The sequence below is a fragment of the Babylonia areolata genome, chromosome 1 (genome assembly GCF_041734735.1).
Source record: "Babylonia areolata isolate BAREFJ2019XMU chromosome 1, ASM4173473v1, whole genome shotgun sequence".
NCBI classification, from domain to species: Eukaryota; Metazoa; Mollusca; class Gastropoda; order Neogastropoda; family Buccinidae; genus Babylonia; species Babylonia areolata.
The window spans coordinates 27259899-27272811 of record NC_134876.1 but is presented as its reverse complement, the minus strand read 5'-3'; positions in this window follow the sequence as shown (position 1 = coordinate 27272811).

The window sequence follows — 12913 nt, the reverse complement described above, 5'->3', positions numbered from 1 at the left end:
TACCCGTATCCTCTTGAAGGGCTTAAGCTCCCGTTCTTTCACCATTCTTTGCACAGAAGACTTGCTCACTTGTAAATCGCTTGCAACTTCTCTAAGAGATTTGTGGGTCCCTGGTTTCTCTTCCTTTGATTGAATCAGTTCCTCAACACGGTCCTTGTTCTCCTCCGAACATGCAGTCTTGGGTCTCCCACTGCCAATTTTACGTGCTACTGACCCTGTAGTGCGTATTTTAGCGATAAGTCTATTCACAGTGACATGACTCCACCTCTTGTCTGGAAATTCCTTTACGATCCTTCTTCCACCCCAGCCTTTCTCCTTGAAACAGTTTTCAATGGTAACCTTATCACTTTCATTCAAATGAATGGTTGATCCTTCCAAACTGAAACTTTGGACAGAACTGATTTTGGATACAAACGACAATAAAAAAACAAATTGAAAAAATTAAAAAATCAATAGACTTGACACACAGACAGACTATTTTTAGACTGACACTGACTGACAGATGCCAGCACCTCGCAGCTGGCATGAACATGATGAAGGTCACATTGCACAGCTCCGATACTGGATTTTTTGACATGCTGTTTTGAATTTGCCAATATTCGCATAATTTGCGTCCGAACTATTAGATATTTTGCAGGCTTGTTGATGATAGGATAAGGTTACTGTGTGAAAATTTTCAATGAATTCGATTTCTCTGTCACTGAGAAAATACTTGTCAAAAAGCGATTCACTTTTTTGGGGACACCCGATATATATTTCGATTTTTCCTTCATCAGAATTTGGTTTAATGAACAGAAGCTGACTCTGAATGATTAGTTTGAGGTGTCTGGATTATAATGTACTATATCAGTGAGCAAACGTCAGGTGGAAGACCCTTTACTTCTCAACTGGATCAATTGCGGCATGCGTGTAAAGAAGGTTTGCCTCACATGCCAAAGAGGCGTCGAACACTTTGCCAAGTGAAGACAGTGGTCCCAGTCAGCGGATTTACACAACTTTTCAAGCTATGTAGATGATTACTATTATGTATATTCAACGACGAGAGAGGGATCTATCTTGCCTTATGATTCATTTGAACTCGAAGGTGATGACAAAACAGTGACGAAACTGACAGCAACATTCGACGCGGTCTTCTGTCCATCTATCCAATCAGACATTATTACCCAGATTCAAACACTCGACTGTTGGCCGCCGTTCTTTCTCTGTTTCTGGACCTTGCGACTGGAATGAACTTCCTTTTTCGCTTCGTCAAGTCTCCACACTCAGCTCTTTCAAGTCTGGCCTTAAAACCCACCTCTTCCCAAAATAGCCTCCCTTGCCTGCCCTTCCTTGTCTTTAGTTTCTACAATTTTAGAGTTATGCATGCGTGTGAATGACTGGTGCGAAAGCGCTTTGATTTGTCTCTGCACAAGATCCAGCGCTATATAAATACCATTATTATTATTATTATTATTATTATTATCTATGATTATTATTATTATTATTATTATTATTATTATTATTTTGAACAGGTGATCATAACTGACGGTAAAGGCGCGGTACTTTCATGAAACTGGAGAAGAGGGGGGAGGGGTGGAGAGGTGGAGGAGTGGTGTAAGAAGACAGGTTGAAGGCCAGACAGAGGGCACATCAGGGGGCGTGGTCCTGACTGTCAGTGAAGCGTCTTTTCACAGTGCTCAGCTGCCAGGAATGACAACAGCCAATAATACATGATTTTCATGAAACCCAGGGCTGACAGACGATTTTTGTCTTCAAACTGTTTTTGTTGCTGTTATTGTTTTCTTTTTGTTTTTCACGCTTTTTGTCACTGATAGGTGACCGATTTCTTTATGGAGAAGGTAAGCCGGATGTCCGGCAGACACATATCAGATCAGTCACAACCAGGAGAAAGGGAATATTATACAGCACTTTCTCCTCCAGAGGGGGGTGGTCTTAGGTGTTAGAAAAGCTTGACGGCTCACTTTCTGAAATTTTTGACTCTCTTGTGTAAACCAAGTGAGTCTATGTTTTAACCCGGTGTTCGGTTGTCTGTGTGTGTGTGTGTGTGTGCGTGTGTGTCTGTGTGTCTGTGTGTCCGTGGTAAACTTTAACATTGACATTTTCTCTTTAACTACTTTGTCAGTTGACACCAAATTTGGCATAAAAATAGGAAAAATTCAGTTCTTTCCAGTCATCTTGTTTAAAACAATACTGCACCTCTGGGATGGGCACAAAAAAATAAAGAATGAAGCCTAATTATATGCAAACTGCATTTACTGTTATGTTTATATTTTTTGTATTCTCTAAACTTGGCACTTTGATCTGATATTCGACCCAACAGCTAGAGCAGTCATTATTATCCTTTTTTTTTTCAAACAGGAACTTCTTTTGCTAAGCATGGAAGTTTTATTTATTTTGCAAACGTTTCGGTGCAGATAGTAAAAAAGGGAAATTACTCTGTAATGCTAGGGGGAGTTAATTTGCTTTAAACTGATCTTTCTCATCTTAAACATTACATTTTGAAACAAGAGAGGCAAGGCCTTCAAGACTCACTTATGATGCACTTTTTAAAAAACATCCAAGCTTTTTATGTATTGAGTATAATTTCAAAATGTAATGTTTAAGATGAGAAAGATCAGTTTAAAGCAAACTAAGTCCCCCAGCAGAGTAATTTCCCTTGTTTTACTGCCTGCACCAAAACGTTTGCAATAAACAAAACTTCCATGCTTAGCAAAAGAAGATTCTGTTTGAACAAAAAATGAAAATAATGACAGATCTTTTGTTGAGTCGAATATCAGATCAAAGTGCCAAGTTTAGAGAATATAAAAAACATAAATATAACAGTAAATGCATTATACTCAATACATAAAAAGCTTGGAATTTTTTTAAAGGTGTATCACAAGTGAGTCTTGAAGGCTTTGCCTCTCTTGTTCTCTTTTTTTTTTTTTTTTTTTTTTTTTTTTTTACCTTGACTGAACCTACATTTGTCGTTGATGGGACAGTTATTCATTTTATTATGACAGCAAGAGCTATGATTGTTATAAACTTAAAACCCGTTTTGTTTTCTTCTATCGGTATAATCAGACAATAAGTATGCTATTTACAGCCTATTTTGTTGGTTTTTATTTGGGTATCATTCTGTGAAAGTGGAAATATACTTTTTAATGCACTTAAATGCCTGAATAGTTATCAGCATTCAAAATAATTGGCAAAAAAGCCAGTTGATTACCCATATTCATTTACCTTCAGAAAAAAAAAATTACTTTCGTTCTGTCTCTCAAATGGTTTTTTGTGCTAGAATTATAAATAAAAATATATTCTCATCCTTGAATCCTCAAAAATCCCTTACAAGAGGATTTTTTTTTCTCTGGCACTGAAAGAGTGAAAGGTTATAATACACAAAATACATAACCCTTCACCAGGGCACTTAAAAACAGCAGGTGAAAAGTTTACTCGTGTTTTCACTTCTTCCCCTCACCACCTCCATCACACACAAACTCAAAAACGCGTGCGGTCTCTCTCTCTCTGTGTGTTGAATTGCCCCGTTGTATCCCCCACCCCCTTTTGTGTATGGGCCGTCGGCCTTCACAATTAAACCTCTCTCTCTCTCTCTCTCTCTTTCAACCACCTTCAAAAAACATTGCCTGTCCCACCTTATGCCATAATGCGTAATGTAAATCGTTCATTTTAATGATGCTGTTTGTCAGATGTGTATAGTTGACTGATAACTTCCCTCACCCTCCATCCCCCACTCTGATCTGTAGTGCGGTGTGTGTTGTTTCTTTCATTTTATTCATTTTCCCCATACATTTTACTAACACCATGCTTGTACCTGTATGCCGTGTGTGTGTGTGTGTGTGTGTGTGTGTGTGTGTATGTGTGTGTGTGTGTGTGTGTGTGTGTTTGTGTGTGTGTGTGTGTGTGTGTGTGTGTGTGTGTGTGTGTGTGTTTGTTGTTGCTTTTTTTGTTGTTTTTTTTGTTTTGTTTCATTTATTTATTTTTTTCTCTTCCCTGTTATGTATCTCTACTAACACCATGCTTTCATTCTATTTAGTATTGTGTAGTGTAGACCCTATTCAGGGCGGGGACTACACCAGTACTTATCTATTATCATCGAAATAAAGAATTTGTCTTGTCTTGTCTTGTCTCTCTCTCTGAGACACACACACACACACACACACACACACACACACACACACACACACACACACACACACACACACACACACACACACGTGACCACTTCTGACCAATCCGATGAAGTCCAGCCTGGTTTTGAGGAATTGGCCGACGCGGGACATGGCTTGGTTGGCCACAGAGCTCAGCTCCACGAGTGAGGTCAGCAGCTGCTGCACACAGTACCGCTGCCACACGCCCTGCTTGTGGCTCACCACGCTGATCCACGACCCCCACTGCCCGCTCTCCGCCAGGGCGGCGCTGTACACCTTCTTCACGGCCTCCACCACCACGTCCACACTCCCGTTTCGGAACCGCTCCACGTCCTCTATCCCCGCTTCCACGTCGTCGGCAGAAACCCGCATTCCGCTCTGCTTGTCCGGGACACCCGTCATCATGTCGTAGTCGTCGCTCCAGCCCTCCAACGACGTCCACAGGTCTTCTGCCAGCTGAGTGAAGACCTCTGAGGACACGTGCAGCTTGAGGTGACCATCCTGCAGCAGCTGCTTGCGGACCTTCTCCACCTGCATGGGTTTGGCGGGCAGCGTCACTCGGAACAGCTGCAGCAGCTGGCTGCCCACCATGTCACAGTTGTCTCCCCCCTTCCCGTCACACTCGCTGTTCTGAACGCTGCCGGCTTGGGCGCTAGGGGAACAGTGTTCTATGGTCACTGCTTTCTGTGGGGGACAATGCTCCATGGTCATCACTTTCTGTAGACCTGTACATGATAAAAAAAAAAAAAAAAAAAAAAAAACTGGGTGTCAGTACGCTTGGGGTGGGTGGGTGGTGGTGGGGGGCAGTGTTCCATGGTCACCGCTTTCTGTGGAACTGTACTTGGAAAAAGGATTGGGTGTCAATGCACTTCGGGAGTGGGGTGGAGTGGGGGTGGGGGCGGGACAAGTGTATTGACAACCAGTATATTTCCCAGTACGGGTCCACAGAAAGCGGTGACCATGGAACACTGCCCCCTCACCCCCTGCACACCAGACATTTGTACTGCAGTGCACACCAGACATTTGTACTGCAATACACACCAGACATTTGTACTGCAATGCAAACCAGACATTTGTACTGCAGAACACACCAGACATTTGTACTGCAATACACACCAGACATTTGTACTGCAATGCAAACCAGACATTTGTACTGCAATACACACCAGACATGCGTGCTGCAGTACACACCAGACATTTGTACTGCAATACACACCAGACATGCGTGCTGCAGTACACACCAGACATTTGTACTGCAATACACACCAGACATGCGTACTGCAGTGCACACCAGACATTTGTACTGCAGAACACACCAGACATTTGTACTGCAGTACACACCAGACATTTGTACTGCAGTGCACACCAGACATTTGTACTGCAGAACACACCAGCATTTGTACTGCAGTACACACCAGACATTTGTACTGCAGTGCACACCAGACATTTGTACTGCAGTACACACCAGACATATGTACTGCAGTACACACCAGACATTTGTACTGCAATACACACCAGACACGCGCACTGCAGTGGACACCAGACATTTGTACTGCAATACACACCAGACATTTGTACTGCAGTGCACACCAGACATTTGTACTGCAATACACACCAGACATTTGTACTGCAGTGCACACCAGACATTTGTACTGCAGTACACACCAGACATTTGTACTGCACAACACAGTCTTTATTCTGGAAACAGGCCTTCCACTGTACACCATACATCGTGTATCCAGAAAGTTTTACCGTGACATGACATGGAGTTATTTCATACATTACTGTCCTAAATTCTGAGACCTTTTAACCCTTTGGTCGCTGTAGTCACCGCCCGGCGACTTGATTGAGAACGCTGCTGTCGCCGGTCGGCGTCTTAAGCATTAGAGTAACAAACCTGTGCTACTCTTCAATAAATAACACCAAACTTAGTCAGCACTTCCTGCCAAATATACCGGAAACACCCTTCTCATTGTTGAACCAGCTCGCGTGCGGTTTGGAACGATATTTAGCGGGGTTTTTTTTGTTTGTTTGGTTGGTTGGTCGGTTTGTTTTTTAAACTTAGTTTGAACAATGGCGAGTCCTTCAACCAGTTCAGATCGTAACCAGTAGTCTCGCTTTAGACAACGCTATACGGAACAGCCAACTGCAAGTCTAATTAAGGCATTTGGCAGAAAATGATTTTGCTGCTAACAGTTACAGTGGAGAAGAGTTCGTGCCACATGGCAGCGAAAAAACGAGTACCCCACATTCCCACTGGCTGCTCTGCTGCACAGCCCGGTTTTCAGCTGTACTGTGCAGCAGATTTAGCGGCTAGCAGATGTTAGCAGCTTGAACATAGCTGGCGATGTTAGGGTTACACGACTTTAAATTTCTCGGACTTATCATTTCCAACGATTTGAAATGGGAGAAAAACACAGAAAAAAATGTTAAGAAAACACAACAGTGCCTGTACTTTTTTCGGCGCCTGAAAACGTTTGTAATTAAAAAAGAAATCATGGTTGATTTCTACCGAGCAGTCATTGAAAGTGTGCTAACCTTTGCTATTACTGTTTGGTATGGAAACATTTCCAAGGCAGAAGTTGCAGCCCTTAACAGAATCGTAAAAACTGCCACCAAGATTACCGGGGCTGATCTACCTTCTCTAGAAGACATATATTATAAGCGGCTACTCAAAAAAGCAAAATCAATCAGCCAGGACGAATCACATCCAGCTTTTGTGGATTTTTGAGATGCTCCCCTCTGATCGACGGTACAGAAGTATAAGGACGAAAACCAATCGCTTCGCCAATAGCTTTTTCCCCAAAGCAGTCAATGCCCTGTCTCTCGAACAAATCCAGTGTGATAAATAAAATTGTGCAGCCAACAACCATCTACGTGAATATCTAGTCATCAGCCCCATCCACATTTATATGCAGCTTCTGTTCAAACGCGCGCGCGCGTGTGTGTGTGTGTGTGTGTGTGTGCGCGCGCGCGCGCGTGCATGTGTGTGTGTGTGTGTGTGTGTGTGCAGTGCGTGCATGCGCGAGTATGCACAAGTTTTTGTATTGATATGCACTTGTATGTATCTTATTTCTACTGTATCTGTGTTTGTGTATGATTTTCGATTTTATGTCGGTATCTTGGTACATATTCCTGGTGACCCCGGTACACTTGGTAATAAAGACATATTCTATTCTATTCTATTGTTAAACGAAAGGTTTCGCGCGTTTTGAAAAACAGGCTCGTGACAAACGATATCTAGGGTGTAATCTACCCTTAGGTCAAGAGTTTGACTTAAATGACACATATTATGAACACGAACCAGCACTTGTCGTGTCAAGCCGCCATATTTTTTGTTTACCTTTACATTGTCTGGGTGATCCAAAACAGGGGAAAAAAAGCAGCTCTTTGACTGGCACAAACTCAATGAATGACTGAACACGCATCAAAATTATGGCAATTTCCACATTTTCCCCTTCAAGACGGTCTGAGTAGTGTTTACAAGGCGTGGACGTTCACTCCGCCAGTCACACTAGAGGGAAAAAATGTGGATATCGTCAAAATGAATACTGCTTCATCTATGCATGAAAAATGCCGTTGTCCCTGAATTCAGGATACTGAAATAGAAAAATACCCCAGACATGATATGAAAAATCACAAAATCTTTCTCGTCAAGATATTGCTTCTGGTCCGTCAACAACAGAGAAAGACGAGGAGGAGGAGGAAGGAAAAAAATATGAGGGGCTCTGTACCTTAAAAGTGGATGATTCCATCGCCAGAATAAAACTGCAGAAACCCCACCTCACCACAAATTGCTTTTCGAACAATTGGATGATCCTGTGTGCAGTTTAGCCAACCTCATCAGATTGTGCACGTGATGCTGTAAGGCGACGAAAGACGGAATAGTTACGGCTCTTTGGTGAGAGCTGCTTTGTGTGCCTGTTTGTTGAGTTAATCAATCAAAAGTCATTTCTGATTGGCTGGAATCATCAAGCTGCACGTGAGTGACTGGGAATAGGATGCAGTTGTCAGTGTGCGTCACACTGGCTGTTTTGTTGTTGCTGTCTGTCAGTCTGTCTGTCTGTCTGTCTCTCTTTCTCTCTCTCTCTCTCTCTCTTACTCCTATTACTCTCTCCCCCCCCCCCCTCATAATGTGTCCATCTATCCATATCCCTACTGCCTCCACCCCCCCTCACAATGTGTCCATCTATCCATATCCATACTGCCTCCCCCCTCATAATGTGTCCATCTATCCATATCCATACTGCCTCCCCCCTCATAATGTGTCCATCAATCCATATCCATACTGCCTCCCCCCCTCATAATGTGTCCATCTATCCATATCCATACAGCCTCCCCCCTCCCTCATAATGTGTCCATCTATCCATATCCATACTGCCTCCCCCCCCCCTCATAATGTGTCCATCTATCCATATCAATACTGCCTCCCCCCTCCCTCATAATGTGTCCATCTATCCATATCCATACTGCCTCCCCCCCTCATAATGTGTCCATCTATCCATATCCATACTGCCTCCCCCCCTCATAATGTGTCCATCAATCCATATCCATACTGCCTCCCCCCCTCATAATGTGTCCATCTATCCATATCCATACAGCCTTCCCCCCCCCCTCATAATGTGTCCATCTATCTATATCTCTACTGCCTCCCCCCCCCCTCATAATGTGTCCATCTATCCATATCCATACTGCCTTCCCCCCTCATAATGTGTCCATCTATCCATATCCATACTGCCTCCCCCCCCCTCATAATGTGTCCATCTATCCATATCCATACTGCCCCCCCCCCTCATAATGTGTCCATCTATCCATATTCATACTGCCTCCCCCCCCCCTCATAATGTGTCCATCTATCCATATCCATACTGCCTCCCCCCCCCCCCTAATGTGTCCATCCGTCCACTTCCCTATTGCCCCCCTCCCCTCCCATAATATGTCCATCTGTCCATATCCCTATTACCTTTCTCCTCCCCGCCATAATGTGTCTATCTGTCCATATCCCTATTACCTCTCTCCTACCACCCATAATGTGTCCATCTGTCCATATCCATATTACCTCTACTCCCCGCCATAATGTGTCCATCTGTCCATATCCCTATTACCTCTCTCCTACCCCCATAATGTGTCCATCTGACAATATCCCTATTACCCTCTCCTTCCCCCATAATGTCCATATCCCTATTACCTCTCTCCTTCTCCCATAATTTGTCCATCTGACAATATCCCTATTACCTCTCTCCTTCCCCCATAATGTCAATATCCCTATTACCTCTCTCCTACCCCCATAATGTGTCCATCTGACAATATCCCTATTACCTCTCCCGCCCCCCATAATGTGTCCACCTGTCCATATCCCTATTACCTCTCTCCTCCCTGCCCGTAATGTGTCCATCTGTCCATATCCCTATCACCTCTCTCCTACCCCCATAATGTGTCCATCTGACAATATCCCTATTACCTCTCTCCTCCCCCCATAATGTCCATATCCCTATTACCTCTCTCCTTCCCCCATAATGTTCATATCCCTATTACCTCTCCCGCCCCCCATAATGTGTCCATCTGTCCATATCCCTATTACCTCTCCCCCCCCCCCCCCATAATGTGTCCATCTGACAATATCCCTATTACTTCTCTCCTACCCCCATAATGTGTCCATCTGTCCATATCCATATTACCTCTCCTCCCCCCCCCCCCCCCCATAATGTGTCCAGCTGACAATATCCCTATTACCTCTCTCCTTCCCCAATTATGTGTCCATCTGTCCATATCCCTATTACCTAGAGCCTTCACCCATAATGTGTCCATCTGTCCATATTCCTATTACCTTTCTCTCCCCCCCCCCCCCCCCCCCATAATGTGTCCATCTGTCCATATTCCTATTACCTTTCTCTCCCCGCCCCCCATAATGTGTCCATCTCTCCGTACAACTATTACCTCCCCCCCCCCCCACGGCCCCCCAAAATGTGTCCATCTGTCCATATCCCTATTACCTCTCTCCTCCCCCGCATAATGTGTACATCTGTTCATACCCCTAATAACTATCCCACCCCCACCCCCCTTATGTGTCCATCTGTCCGAATCCCTATTGTGGTGGTGTGTGTCCATCGAGATCGATGATGACCATCGTTGTCATCCAGCTGGGGGATGGGGGGAGGGTGGTGGTGGGGTGGGGGGGAGGATGCTCATGAATCTATCTGTGAATGCGCAGATGGCTGAATAGTCCAATCTGCGCACGAAATGTTCGCTGACAGTTTGGGCAGACAAAGACAGGCATACCATTGTCAGGGAGCTTGTTTGCCCGTGACTTTCTGGCCTGCCTCTTCTGAACAGCTGCAGCAGTCCTGTTGGCCTCGCACAACTTGGCGCCTTTGTGCACAGCAGCACGCCATTTGTCACGGTCCACTGCAGATTCCTCCCAGGAGTCAGGGTTGATATCAAACGCTTTCAGAGAGACTTTCAGAGTATCTCTGAAGCGCTTCTTCTGACCTCCGTGTGATCTCTTCCCTTGTTGCAGCTCGCCATAGAAGAGCCTTTTGGGCAGCCGATGGTCTGGCATGCGCGCCACGTGTCCAGCCCAGCGAAGCTGGGACTGCATCAGGATGGTGAAGATGCTGGGAAGGGTGGCTTTTGCGAGCACCTCTGTGTCTGGGGTCTTGTCTTGCCACTTGATGTTCAGTAGCTTCCTGAGACATGTTGTGTGGAAGTGGTTCAGCTTCTTGGCATGTCGTTGGTACACTGTCCAAGTTTCGCAGGCGTACAGTAGTGTGGGGAGAACTACTGCTCTGTAGACCTTTAGCTTGGTCTCAAGACTAATGCCTCTTCTGTTCCAGACATTTGCACTGAGTCTACCAAAAGTTGCGCTTGCTCTTGCAATCCTGACGTTCACTTCATCGTCGATGGTCGCATTTCGTGACAGTGTGCTGCCAAGGTATGTGAACCGCTCCACCGCACTGAGTCTCTGACCGTTGACTGTGATGTTGGGCTCAACGTAGGGTTTCCCTGGGGCTGGCTGATGGAGAACTTCAGTTTTCCTCGTGCTGATGGTAAGGCCGAAGTTCCTGCTGGCAGTGGAAAACTTGTCAACGCTGAGTTGCATGTCAGCTTCAGATCCAGCGTTGAGGGCACAATCATCAGCAAACAAAAAGTCTCTGATGATGTCTGTCATGACCTTCGTTTTTGCTTGAAGCCTTCTGAGGTTAAACAACTTACCATCTGTTCGGTACTTTAGGCCGATTCCAACATCGCCATCTCTGAAGGCATCAGTAAGCATTGCAGAGAACATAAGGCTGAACAGCGTTGGAGCCAGGACGCAGCCTTGCTTGACACCATTTGTGACAGCAAAAGGAGCAGATGTTTCGCCTTTGTCCTGGACTCGAGCCTGCATGCCTTCATGGAATTGGCTGACCAAGGAAATAAATTTCCGAGGGCATCCGTACTTGGCCATGATCTTCCACAGTCCCTCTCTACTCACGGTGTCGAAGGCCTTAGTGAGGTCGACATAGGTGGAGAACAGATCAGCATTTTGCTCCTGACATTTCTCTTGCAGCTGCCTTGCAGCAAACACCATGTCGGTGGTTCCGCGCTCTTTCCGGAATCCACATTGGCTCTCAGGCAAATGACCTTGGTCAAGGTGTGCTGTGAGGCGGTTTAGTAGGATCCTGGCAAGTATCTTGCCTGCGATGGAGAGCAAGGAAATGCCCCGATGGTTATCACAGGCTTGCCGGTTCCCCTTTCGCTTGTACAAGTGAATGATAGATGCATCTTTGAAATCCTGGGGGATCGTCTCTTCTTTCCACATGAGTGAGTACAGCTGATAGAGCTTCTCAGTCAGCACAGTGCCTCCATCCTTGTAGACCTCTGCTGGTATGGAGTCTGAGCCAGGTGCTTTGCCACTGGATAGCAGACGGATTGCTTTCTGGGTCTCAAGAAGTGTTGGCGTATCGTCCAGTGCTTCGTTGATGGGGACTTGTGGGAGACGGTCTATGGCTTCATCATTTATGGAGGAAGGGCGATTTAAGACACTGTTGAAGTGCTCAGCCCAGCGTTCGAGAATTTTCTCCTTCTCGGTGATCAAGGTATTCCCATCTGCACTGAGGAGGGGGGATGATCCTGAGGATGTGGGGCCGTAGACTTCTTTTAAGGCATCATAGAACCTCTTCATATCGTGCCTGTCAGCATATCCCTGGATCTCATCATCTTTGTCACTCAGCCACTTATCCTGCATCTGGCGTAACTTTTGCTGAACAGTCCTGCGGATGGCATCGTACACATCCTTTTTTGATGTGGACTTTGGGTTGCTCAGGTAGGCTTGATGCAGACGGTATTTCTCATCCAGAAGCTGCTTGATTTCATCACAGTTTTCATCAAACCAGTCTTTGTGCTTTCTGGACATGGGTCCCAGGGTCTCTGAAGCTGTACTATAGATCAGCTCACGCAGGGTCCTCCAGTCAGACTCCACATTCTGGTTGTCCAGAGAGGCGGATTCCAGACGATCTTCCAGCAGCTCCACAAAGGACTGTTTGATGGTGATGTTTTTCAGCTTAGCGATGTTGAGCCGTTTTGGAGCCTTCTGGCCTTGGGGGCGTCTCTTGGGCTGGATTCGAATATTCAGCTTCGAGATTACAAGGCGATGGTCTGTCCAACACTCGGCGCCGCACATGGTCTTTGTTACACGTTACATCTTGCCTATCCTTTTTCCTGACGATGACATAATCGATGAGATGCCAATGCTTTGAGCGAGGGTGCATCCATGACGTCCTGTT